This window comes from Protopterus annectens, chromosome 1.part0, assembly GCF_019279795.1.
Source record: "Protopterus annectens isolate FY-2018-M chromosome 1.part0, PAN1.0, whole genome shotgun sequence".
NCBI lineage: Eukaryota > Metazoa > Chordata > Ceratodontiformes > Protopteridae > Protopterus > Protopterus annectens.
Genome location: NC_056725.1, coordinates 522,050,391 through 522,063,560, shown reverse-complemented (window position 1 = coordinate 522,063,560; position 13,170 = coordinate 522,050,391). Strand labels below are relative to the sequence as shown.

At 39.1% G+C, this 13,170-nt stretch overlaps 1 protein-coding gene across 1 annotated transcript in view; it reads right to left on the bottom strand.

The window, feature by feature from the left end:
* KLHDC3 (kelch domain containing 3) overlaps positions 1 to 13,170 on the bottom strand; it is a 1,708,415-nt gene that overhangs the window by 1,109,204 nt on the left and 586,041 nt on the right. The window contains exon 3 of the mRNA XM_044061135.1: positions 10,472 to 10,627. The gene's annotated coding sequence lies outside the window, so the exon portion shown is untranslated. The remainder of the gene's footprint in view (positions 1 to 10,471; positions 10,628 to 13,170) is intronic.

Below are 13,170 nucleotides of genomic sequence, written 5' to 3'. Positions count from 1 at the left end.
AACTTTATTTTTACTCTACTGCAAGTTTTAACTAGACCAGTAACTTCTCACCTTGCACTGTAGTCTACTTTATTAAATTGATACAGATCTATAAAGTTCTGTTTCTGTTGTCCCAAAGTTTTCAGTTCCACATTTTTAACCTCTGTAATCTTTCTTTCATTCACCATCTTACTGATGGCTGGTCATTGGTTTTCCATTTTCTAGCTATGGCTTTCTTGGCCACTATCAATACTAAAGATAGCAACAGTTTCACTTTTTCATGCATGTTATTTTACACCAAATCAACAAAAAAAAAAAAACGCTATATACTGAGCTTAATTTCTCTTCCACAAAAAGAATTGGCATATTATTCAGGTTAATTTTGTTCTCAGGCAACTCCTTACATTCTCAGGATTTACGCTCACAAGAACTTCCTTCTGAAACAGAGCACCTCTATCATTTAACTACTATCTGCAGTATTTTGCAAGTCTTATGGAGTACAGAAATAGTTATGCAAACATTTCCATGCAAAAATTCTAAATTTTCTTATTTTAGTTCCACACCTAGGATTAAGACATATTCTCGCCACTGCTTATCTGTAATCTCAATTTAAATATTCGCTCCATTCTTTCTTGTGTACTTTGTACTTTGTATATTGTCTTCTCAAATCTAGTATTACATTACATGCTCCTTTTACTCTTTTCCAGTCTTTCTGTTTTAGCCACAGTTATAAAATCCAACAGTCGTGGTTTGACAAAATTACGTTCCAATCTCCACGTATCTTTCTTAAACTCACATTAATCCTACTTAAAATCAAAGTTTAACAACCCAGACATTTCTCCAAATGCTTATGACAGATGTCCTGTCTCTTTCTTGTTATTAATATATATAGTATAACCTAACTGGTGTTATTTTTTTCAGATTCTAACTTCCTTTAACATAACTACGTAATACTTGTGTACACAAGGCTCTACATAATGTTCTTCATATTCATTTCCTAGAACTGCCAAAACATCCATGTGTGATCCTATTGTTACCTCACAGGGCACTAAGCCCATCATGTGCTTCCATTTGGGCATACTGTCCATATCCTGAATCAAACGTATAATCTAAACTTTGGGGGTTTATAGCAAATCTCTAAAATCTAGAAGCCTCAAATCACCCTACTCCTTTGTCAGCATTCATTTTATCATTTGCTACTCTAAAGAAACTCCTTTATTTCCTTTCTTCATATTCTTCCACATCTGTTCTCTGGGTTGATACATATAAGCCCATCATACATAAAGAACCAATAGGACCAAACAACATCTTGTATCGTATTACAATTGCCCAGAAATGCAACAGTACTACAATCTTCACTTATTTATAATATTTTTAGTGGCTCCTTCTCACACTTCCTACGTTGCTTGCTCAAAATCATGTTTCAGCCAAATCCACAAACATGTCATCCTGTCATGACCCAACAAAAAGGGGAAAAACTTTACAAAGTTGTGTGTTGGGGCATAGTTCATTACTAAAGCCTTTGTTTTACTTCATTTACTTAATTTAAATGTTTAATGTAGAAAGACATAATCAAATTCATTTTTACATCATGTTTTGGACTGGTAACATACATCTGCAAACAGGGCTATTATCTCTTTAGAATTTCTCCACTTCTATTCAATTATATTTGATAGTCTTGTGTCTTTGGCCAAGTTCTCTAAACATAAAGCAAAGAGTAATGCTGGAAGTGGACAGACTTGCTTAGTTCCTCTTGTAAGGCTAAAAGCTTTAGACAACTCACCACTACACATCATCCCAACTTATGCTCCTCTGTAGATAATATTAAAGTTGTCCATGTTTGTGGAAATCCAAATATCTCATGGGATCACTTCAGAAATTCCCAGCTCACTATCGAATGCTTTTTTTTCAACATCCAAATCTATCATAGGTTCATAGGTTCATACTAGGTTATCTGCCCTGGGGCAATTATAAGCCTAGCCCGATTCTGTATGGCTTACGCCACCCCTTGATTTGAGTATACTGTGCCCTTTTTAAGGTTTAGTTTACTGTGCCTCTGTCTAATAGTGACACGGGAGTAATCCCTGGGACAAACCTACGATCCCCCATCCACCTATCGAACACTTTGTTTGTGTCTTTCGGCTTTTCCCGGTTAGGGGGTCGCCACAGTGGAACTCTGGTCCGCTAATGACTGGTAGTTGATTTTTACGTGCCGAGTTACCAGCCCTGACGCACAACCTTCAACGAAGGTACGCCCATTCACACATATCATCTATCAACACTAATATACTATTATTGTCCAATGCATCCTTTTGACTCATAAGGGTTCTGTTAAAACGGTCATATGTTTACTTGCCCAATATAAACTCAGATTTGACCAGATCTATTATTCTTGACAATAAATTTGCCATTCTTTTTGCCAAAATTGTTATGACAGCTTTGTAATTTTAAATAGGTTTGTATGATCCTGGATCAAGGGAATCTTTCCCCATTTCCAAGTGAAGGACACATCCCCAACCAGGAAAATATTTAAAGTACCAGCTAAACTTTATTATCTCTTGCTTCTTCTTTTTCCACACCTGTTGGAATCCCAGCACTATAAGGGGCTTTCACTGTACTGGTTTTTCCACTGCTTCTTTAATTTCAGTTTCCTTTATTTCTGACATTACCCTTTTTCTACTTTGTTAATCATCATGCAACATTTTTGACGACCCTAAGCAGTTACATAGCCAAGGCCCCTCTCAGTACCAATAAGTGATTCAAATGCTATCTGGAAGAACATTAACCAGACGGAATGGTGTACTCTCACAAATGCTACTGTTGGAATCCATCAGGGTTTAGTACTAGTGCCTCACCTTTTTCTTATCTTCATGAATGACATGACACTGCAAAGAAAAATTAGTTAAACATCTCAATGACACTGCAATACTTCTTGAACACAACACAATCACCACGATTAATGTCAAACTGCAATCCAGCATAGACTCACTGCAGTTGTACCTAAAAACTACAGGACTATTAAAACAAAAAATATGCTCTTCTCTCAGTAAGAGCCAAAATCACTAATTCTAACACCTTTGTCATATCCAAGGGCAAGTCCAAAACCTCTAAACCTATCGAAAGGTGATTATCTTACCTTAACCGCTTTTGGCAAGTCAAATTAGGAAACAAATTCAACTTAACTTACTTTCACTGAGGAGACCAATCACTTTAAAGTTCAACAAGCACATACATAAAGCTGTATCCAATAACAACCAAGGGCTACACAGGCTTTGTACAGCCAGGTCATTTCTCTTCCATGGTGCTTGATTATTTATTACCAATATTATTTATTTAATTATTTTACAGTTGGTTTACCAGGATGGTCCACTGGGCTAAGATAGACAGTTTTCAATGGGGTTCTGGGGAGAAAAGCTCCAAAACATACAAATAAACATTTTTGATAATAAACATGCAGCAGAACACACAGGATATAAACACTTTTGTACATTATTACAAGTACAACTACAAGCATGATTTTAGATATAATTTAAAGGAAGAATAAGCATAATAAGTATTATTTGTGACAGTAGGTTCTTACAGTGATAAGAGAAAAGAAAGAACGTTTTTAGTTACTTTAGAAGCAAGTGAAATGATACTGAGAGAGGCTGGGTTTCAGATTTGGTTTATGTAGGAGGAGTAGTACAGTAGCATTCCCAGTGGGATGTTAGGTGTGAGTGGAGCATGGTTTTAAAGGAGGAGTGACTGCTAGTGGAACGGATCAGGGGTGGCAGAGTTCCAGAGACATGCTAAAGAAAACAATAATATGTGTTTACCGGATGGGCGGGCAGGTTTGTGTAATTCAATAAGATTGTGAGTGCTTGAACTTAGGAGTCTATGAGGTATGTGTATTTTGATGGTGGAGAGGGGCAGAGTGAGGGAGTGAAAATAAGTTTGTGAGCTTGGATGAGTTGGATATAAGTGAGATTAGTAGGGCAGCTGTAGTCAATTCAGTTTATGAAGAGCAATACTGTAGTGAGTGGAAGATGGGTGACCTGCGGCAAATTTTGAGATTTTACTGTAGCAGGAGGTTAGTTTGGTCTTAAGGGAAGATTGTAGGTTAGTAAGGAGTGGATCGCCACATAGGAGAGATGGGATGAGGTATGTGGTGGAGAGAATTATTTTGGTGGAAGATGAGAGGTAGCGAGTGTGACGGTATAGCATTCCAAGTTTCTGATGTGTTTTCTTAATGTTTGTATGCAGACTAATATCGAACTTCAGCTGATCATTAATGAGGACACCTAGTAATTTTTCATTAGATACAATTTCAAGAGGAGTATTATTGTGACTAGTGATGATGAATGTGTATCAATGATGGCGGTCTTAGAAGGGGTAAATATCATGAGCTTGTTTTTGTTGTATTAAGCGCTACGTGATTATCTAGCATTTTCAGTAGAGGAGAACACATCTTGAGTTAATTTTATGACAGTGGGAATAGAAGTGGCAGAGCAGATAACTGTTGAATCATCGGCGTATTGAATACATTTAGTATTGGGAATGGCATGGTGGAAGTTATTTATGAAAATGTTAAACAGTAGTGGCCCTAAAATGGAACACTGAGGTACACCAGTTGGAGTGCTGAGGAATGTGGAGCTAACATTCTTCCACTTTTATTTATTCATTTATTGCATTTGTTTACCGGGAAAGTCCACTGGGCCCAGGTGAGCCTATTTTCAGTGGAGGCCCGGGGAGAAAAGCTCCACATAAAAGCCACATTACAGAAATACAAATATCAAAAATGTAAGCACTATTTACACTTTTTTAGCAATTCCATTGCAGTTTTAAGGTAGTCCATCAATGATATTAACATGTACTTTTGGTCATATAGATGCCATATACATTACTGGTTGGGAGGCAGAAAAAACAGTAACATCGTATACAATTATTTACATGCATTTAAATCTGTGTAGGCAGTGTAGTAACAGCCATAGGTATGGCTGCAGACCTGCTAAGAGTGCATACCTGTAGCCCCAGAGAGTGGTCTGTCTAGGCAGTGTAGTAACAGCCATAGGTATGACTGCAGACCTGCTAAGAGTGCATACCTGTAGCCCCAGAGAGTGGGAGTAGTGAGAAGAGAAGAAGAGTTATTTTTGGCATGGGCATAACCAGCAGGTAGAGAGGTGTTTTCTGAGGGATTTTTTAAAGAGAGCAGGGTATGAAATTGAAGTTATTGAGGTTGGGAGGTTATTCCAAAGTTTGGAGGTAGTGAAGGAGCAAAGCATTTGGCCAGCTGGAAGTTGAGGTTTATTGACCAAGTAGAATTTTGTTTTCAGATCTAAGGTGTCTGTTTGGATGGTACAGAGTTAATATAGAGGAGAGAGATGGGCAAGCTGTTTGTTTATATATTATTTCATGTGCAGTAGTTAAGTGGGGGTAGTTGAGATAAGAGTGGAAGTTGTAGCCAGTTTAGTTGTTGCAGTGAGGAACAGTGATGTGATGAGGATCTAGCATTTGTTGCAAATCTAGCAATTTTCTTGTAGCATATATCAAGTTTGTTTTTTTTTAGTGAAGAGTGCATACTAGTGAGGATGGCGGCACCATACAGGAGGGATGGAAGTAGGAAGGCAGAGGCTAGTGTTCTTTTGGCATTGTTATTTAGGTAATAGCTATGTCTGTAGAGGGTAATTAGTTTCTGGTGTGTCTTTTTGATGTTACTGAGTATGTGGGGTTCAAAAGTTAGGTTTTCATCTATACTGACTCCTAACAGTTTAGTACTGGGGACAATTTCTATGGAGGTATTATTTTGGGAGAGGATAGAGAATTCAGCCCTGTTCAATGGTGTTGTTTTTTGGGAGTGAATAGAATCATCTTGGTCTTGTTTGGGTTGGGAGCGAGGTGATTATTTGACATCCATTTTTAAGATTGTTGCCTATCAGAAAGGTAACTGGTGAGCCAATTAATTAACGAAAGGGACAGATTTAGCTTGGAAAGTTGTTAGAATATTGTGAGAGATAGTATTGAAAGCCTTTGACAGGTCTAGGAGAAGAGAGGAAACTGTACAGCCAGTGTCACAGGCTTTGTTGATGGTTTCTGAGAAGGAGAGACGGGCAGTGGTAGTGCTATGACTGGGCCCGAATCCATGTTGTGTGGGAGTTAGTAGTTGGTTATTTATAAGGTAGGGTAAGAGTTGTAAATGTATACATTTTTCTGGCAAATAGTGGAAACAAGCTATCTAACGATCATGTCTCATGAAATATCTAACATGAAGAGCTTTTAAATCTTAAAAAAATATATCCACAAGTGCAAAGGAATTTCCATCTCAGTGTGACTTATTAACTTATTACTGAATACTGCATTCCAAGTACCTTTAGTAACAATGCACAAACTTAAACATAGCCTGTATTACCCAATTTTCACAATGTAAATTTAGTTTGTAGTGCTAGTATGTTCTTGCAGTTACCATGTAAATACTTTACAGATGTCCCAAGCTTACATTCAAGCTCTACTCGTCATGTTTACAAAATGAGGATTTCCTAGACAGAGATTCCAGGTTAACAAATATGACCCTTTACATCAAAAGACCAATCCATGTTTGTTGGGATTTTTCATGGTACTCTAAAAACTAAAGTTCTCCTAACAAACCAACTTAAAAAAAGCTCCTTAGATGGGTGAAGTACTAGTAACAAATTACTTCTTGAAAAACAAGTCTACTTTTGACAAGTGGTCTATATAAAAACGTAAGAGTTGTAGCCATTTATACAGAGTTCAATGACAAAATTGGCTTCTACCAGAGGGGTTCTGCACACACTACAAAAATGTTTTCCACTACAATAAGAAGAAACTTGCAGCAAGATTATTGGAAGCCCTGGTGTGTATTATCACGACTGGCAAATAGCAGACTTAATGCAGAGTTACGACTTACAGAACTAAGTGTCATAAATGAACACTACCTTGAATCATCCAAATCTGGATCACGTCTTAAGAGCGTGAAGAATTAGGTCAAAGAAAAAAGACTAGCCAGCTTCATGGCATAATGGGATAAAGCCCTGACTAAGTTGCAATTGACCAGAGTTTGATTAATAGCCCATATTATTGTAGGAGCTGCCCAGGAAGGATGAAAGAGTGGCTGCTGCCACCTCGCCTATCCTAGGGTGAGGGAGGAAGCTCAGCCAGACATTTGGGTGAAACCTAGCAGAAGGATGTGGTATTTCACAATGGAGTATGCAATCAAAGATTAAAACAATACTAACTTCATGAAGTTTAATCATACTTTGACTAAAGAATGGGGTCCATTCCCGTCATGGTATTAGAAACCCAAAAGACTTGGAGAAAGTAAAGAGTATACACCTAAAGAGCCCATGCTGCCATGACATACTCAACTGACGGGCAGCAATTGCTGAACTTGGCAAGGTGTCAAGGAAGGGTGTGCTTTGCCTGGGAAAAGGGTAGTGAGCCCTAAAAGGCCGTTAAGCTGGCCTGTTACACATCACCTGACTCTCAGTGTCCGGGAACAGATAGGCAGATAGAACGCACTGGGCAGTTATGAATAAGCCTCTGAGCATTCACCTAGCCTGGGAATGCACCATGGAACAAGCTGGCCAACTGGGGACTGGTATTAAAAAAAAAAAAAAAAAAAAAGGCAAAAAAATCAAGTAATATCTTGATACATTAAGAATAACATGAGTGACAACTGCCTTTGACATGCTGTCTCATTCATAATGATCAGCAATCTAAAGAATTCATCTTTAACAGTTCAATTTCCTACAAAACTGTTTATATTACAACTACGTTAATTTGAAACATGCTATCTCCAAAACATAGGCACTCCTACACTCAAGTGTCCTGCTATGGCTAACACACTAGGTTATGTTTCTTCAAAGTATTTTCAAGGTTTTGTCTTCTAGCAGGAAGGGGCTCTCTTATTTTGCTTTCAACCAAAGTTACTGTTAAACCTGGATGAATGCTGCTCTTATGCTGATGGCTTAGGTCTGCCTTCAGCAAATGCATAAGTTTCATCCATTCAGTCCTCACTCCAGACCAAGTTTCTTAAGTTCTAGGACTGGCTCTTTTAAAGAGCCTGGACAGAAAACTCAAAAAACGTCTTCACTATATGGCACACTGAAGAAATTCTCCAGTGCTCCTGGTCTGTTTCACTCCTGACTCCAACAATGTACTTAATTGATAGTTTACTAATATCAAATATCTGGGAATTTGTCTTTACCAAAACTTACGGCTTTCCTAACAAGTGTTCTCCAAGGCCATCTGTGGCGGCACAGTGGTGCAGCGGTTAACATTGTCGCCTCACAGCAAGAGGTTCTCTAGTTCGATTCTCAGCGGGGTGCATTCTGTGTGGAGTTTGCATGTTCTCCCTGTGTTCGCGTGGGTTTCCTCCAGGTACTCCAGTTTCCTCCCACATTCCAAAGACATGCATCTGGAGCATTTCTCCCCAGGCCTCTGCTGAAAACAGGCTCTGTGAAACCTGGTCGGACTTTCCTGATCAACAAATGTTAAATAAAAAAAATCTAAAACTGTATATAAAGCAACAAGGCAATTAAATCTCAAAGCAATGCAAACAATTAAACCTTTTAGCAGTAATCTGAAAACAGAGCATATTCTCCCTTTGCTCAGACCAATGCTTACATCTACAAAATATGCTTTAAGACTTTGCAGATTTACTTCTCTTGCCAGCTACAAGAAACAAGCGTGTGATGTTAATCATTCATTCTCAGACAACTGCTTTTTCTTATTCAGGGTCACAAGGGAGCTGGAGAACCTATCAGAGAGCAATGGGTGGGCATAAGGAAGAGAACCAATACTGTATTGCACAGGATGCCAGCTCACAAGATGTACACGGGCACACAACCCTACAGGCAGTTCAGAGGACTGTCGATTCAACTGCTGGCTTACTGTTGAGATGGAGCAAACTGGAGACCACACCAAAAGGCCACACAAACATACAATCTCTGCAGGGAAGGCACCAAAGCTAGGAACAAAACCAGAGAAACAAACAGTGTGAAGCAGAAAGGAAACTGATTTAGAACTTATGCTGCCCACCTGAAGTCAAACAACTATTTATAATGGGCAGGCTGACCTATCCACTGGCTTCCTTAAACCACAGCCTAATATTCACATGTAACTGCTCAATTCTAGTTAGATAATTTGCATTCTTTCCTTTAGCTATACTTCCTTATGTCTCAGAACTGCACCGCTCTCATGTTACTTGCACCAAAATCCGCTACTGCTGCAAGTACCAAGGCCATCTCTAAACAAGGCTTCCGGATCTGACACTAATCTGTAGAACATGTGAACATTTCCAAACTTATTTTTACTTCTACTTGTTAACTAGGTAAGTGGGCTGGCAAGCAGACCCTTTTAAGCCATGACCCATAGTCTCTATCGAAGACTCTGCTCCTTAAGGCACATCCCCCTCTAAACATTTCAAACTGAGTACCTTAACAGAAAAAGGATACCATGGTAAAACCTCAGGCATTAGCTTTCTGCATGTTCTTAGGTTAGTACTAGGCTCACTACCCCTTGTGGGCCATTTTTAGCCTAGCCAATTACCCCATGTGAGAATCAAACCCTGCACCTTGTGTTTGCAAGGTGAACACCTTAACCATTATGCCAACCTCCCCAATCACCTACATTATATTGTGACAGTCACAAGCTAATTTTACTAATGATCTTAGAAAAGAGCTCTATATGCAGTAACAAGAAGTGAAAACATTTATACTTTCCTTTAAATCCGTTCATAATTCTTTAAAATGTGCTATGCTGCTACTTTTCTAGTAACCACACATTTACTTTTGACCTGGGTCATCAAGACTGAAAAAGGACTGTTCAACCAGTTACTTTATCGCAAGGAACAAAAAACAGAACAGAAATGCTGTCTTTTTTTGCGTCTTAAATGCTTAGAAATTCTACACCAATTTTGAGAAAATTGTCTGGGCATGGGTGACAAAAAAAAAAAAAAAAAAAAAAGACTTCAAAACAAACATTAGTCTGGCTGCAGAGCACAAAACAGGAAGGCCCCAGGCTGCTAACACCTAAGGCAGTCACACAAGTCTGAATGCCTGTCAGAGATTGAGTGAGTGAGTGTCTGTGTGTGTGTGTGTGTGTGTGTGTGTGTGTGTGTGTGTGTGTGTGTGTGTGTGTGTGTGTGTGTGTGTGTGTGTGTGTGTGTGTGTGTAGTCGCACACAAACTTCGTTACAAAAAATTGTCTTTCTTGAAAACTTTTATGCGAGAAGTCCAGATCTTCTGCTGATGACTCCCTGCTACAACTCCAATCTTTTCAGCAAAATATTATTAGTTGCTACAGAACTAAGGTGATTGCCTTTTTTCCTCTGCTAAGAATCAAAAGCATGATTTGTCTATTTGCATTAACATCTTTTTATAATTCTGGTCACCACAACAGTCTACAAGGTATCAATACACATACATATCTGTAAACCAGAAGTTTTTCAGCTACACTAAAAGTTTATATACTTAAAGGGAACAGAATACCATCCTTACCTCTCTCACTATGAATTGCAGAAATCAGGTCCAATCTCAAAAATAGTCACAGTTGCACACACAGTGATGTTGGCTAGGGGTGAAATTTGAAGCCGTACATCAATCAACTTCCACTCCACTAAATGGAAAAACGTGCTCCTGCGGGCTGCTGCTCACCTGCAAAGACAAGATGGGTGTTAAATCTAAACAGCATTAGTAAAGCAGTCAAGTAAAGTACAGCCTGCCATGCACAGTAGAACAAATGCAGCCCTTCACTTCGCTGAAGTATAATCCAGTGAGCAGAAAATGCCTGCCCTTAAAATAACCTAGGTTTGCCTGGTGAAGTTCAGACAGACTACTCTATTTCAAGCACATGCCTCAGCTACTGTACTGCAGAAATAATGTTCTGCACAGAACTACAGAAAGCACTGGTGTTATCACCCCTCCCCAGTGAAATACGATACACAAAGTAATTTTTTTTTTCTTTACATTAGCTCAGGATCTTCAGCAAGGGGAAGAAAGCAAAGTGGCAATTTCAGACACACGCACTTTTATAGACAGACCTGGACTACCACAGAGAAGCTCTAATTTCAACAATCAAAAACAGATTAGCTCACACAGCCAATCAGCAAAGTTGTTTTGCAGCCTGAAGGACAGCAAACAAAAGCAAGCTTAGATATGGCTTCTTCAGAATGAACTTAAATGAACTTCAATGCATTTACTTAAATGGGCAGGGGAGTCATGAGGTGGATGAGTTAATTGTGGTCAACATGCCTTTCATCAGAAAGGTCTGCTGTTCAGTAACAGAAGCAGGTAATTTCAGATAGCTTAGTGACCAAATGGAGGAAAAGGTAATTCGGTATATAGCAAAAGGCCATTTATGTTTCACCTACTTATTATGAAACCATTTTCAGGTTATTGGAGTAGTAAGTGTAAATGCAATAAATTTTGTTTGATTTTACAAGTTTTTAATACAATGACGGTTTAAACCCGTTGATTATTACATCTCCACAATAGTCAAGAAAGCCTATTATCTGCCTCGTCCAGATCCAGAAAAATCTGAACTCTCCTTTACTTCTGACTCATCAGACCCATTACTGAATAGAAAGTCCCTTTTGGGACAATGATTAATCCAAATACACTATTAAGCTCAATGGTGGTGCTGCGGTAGCATTGTCGCCTCACAGTAAGACGTTGTCCTGTTCGATTCTCAGCTAAAGCGTCTTCTGTGTGGAGACATGCGTGAATGGGCGTACCTTCATTGAAGGTTGTGCATCAGGCCTGACAAGTCGGTACGTAAAAATCTACTGCCAATCATTAGCGGACCGGAGTTCCGCTGTGGCGTCCCCTAACCGGGAAAAGCCGAAAGATACAACAACTATTAAGCTCAAGAGACTTCAGATATTCCCAATTAAAAAGTACAGAGAGTAGGCTTGGGCCAGCACCATGGCATACAGGAATGAAACCTTGACTACAGCCCATGTGAACCAAGTTCGATTAAGTAGCCTGGGCGTCTGGGGTGCTTGCTAATAAGGAAGGATGGACGTGCCTATCTCTCCGGGATGAAGGTTAGGAAGCATGTCTAGAACACACAAAGTAGTTTGATTATAATGGCGAGACAATGCAGACTTGATGGTTCAACCCTGAAGCACACTAAACAACTCAGACTTGGGCATGTGCAGGAGTGGAACTAATAAATACCCCAAAGCAGTAGTACAATGGTATTCTGGGATGCCCCAGTCTCATTACTGGCCCCAATCTTAATGCAAAGGAAGTCCAGGGGAGTAAGTAAGGTTAGGGTAGGCCAAGCAAATGCTCCAAGTGAGCTGATGTTCGGCCGCGTGGGAGAATAAAACCTCAAAAAATAATTTTTAGTCATCAGGCAGGCTGGCAGCTCTCTCTCCCTTTCTGCACTCTGTCTTATAGACTTCCTCCATTAAAATCAGTGGCTAGCGTTTCACGCCATGAGTCATTTTTATGAGAACAATACATGAAGAATATTGTTCAGGAGGCGTGAGATTTAAGGGAAGTCAGGAACTGAGCAGCTGTTGTAATGATGGCGTGAATGAAAACTGTTAAAAGTCGATTATGCATGAAAAAAATGTTAGAATGGTTTGCTTTATTTTCTATTACTGTATATGCAATTATAGCACTTTTTGATGCCATTAAAAAAAGACTTAACATATTAAACATTAGTATTGCTTCAATTCTGGAAGGAAAAATACGGGAAGGTCATACTGAAAAGTTATGGGCAAAAGCTACCACACCTTCCTCTACCTACTGCAAATTAACTTCAGGCATACCAAAGGCTGTTCCACCTCTAAGACAGCTCATCAGTTCACTTCATGGTTATTAAAAAGAACCTACTCCAAGGGGGTGAGAAAATAAACTGCAACAGAGATGCTGTGTCTACAGCATTCCTTACCTAACAAACCTCCCCATACAAAAGAAGCTTAAATGACAATAAAAGCGTAGACAGCTTTAAAAGATGTACCCGATATGCAAAATGTATTTTACTGTCCTATTATACCCTAACCATATCAACATGTCATAAATATGCCACTAAAAGTGCTATAGCACTGGCCACAAGAATGTACAAGTAGCTAAACAGGAGGCTCACAGGTGTGAAAGCTCTAATAAATGCACTCGAGAGTGGATATATTTTCAGGCCTATACTGTAATGATCTGCATACATCTATGGTACAAGGACTCCTGCAACA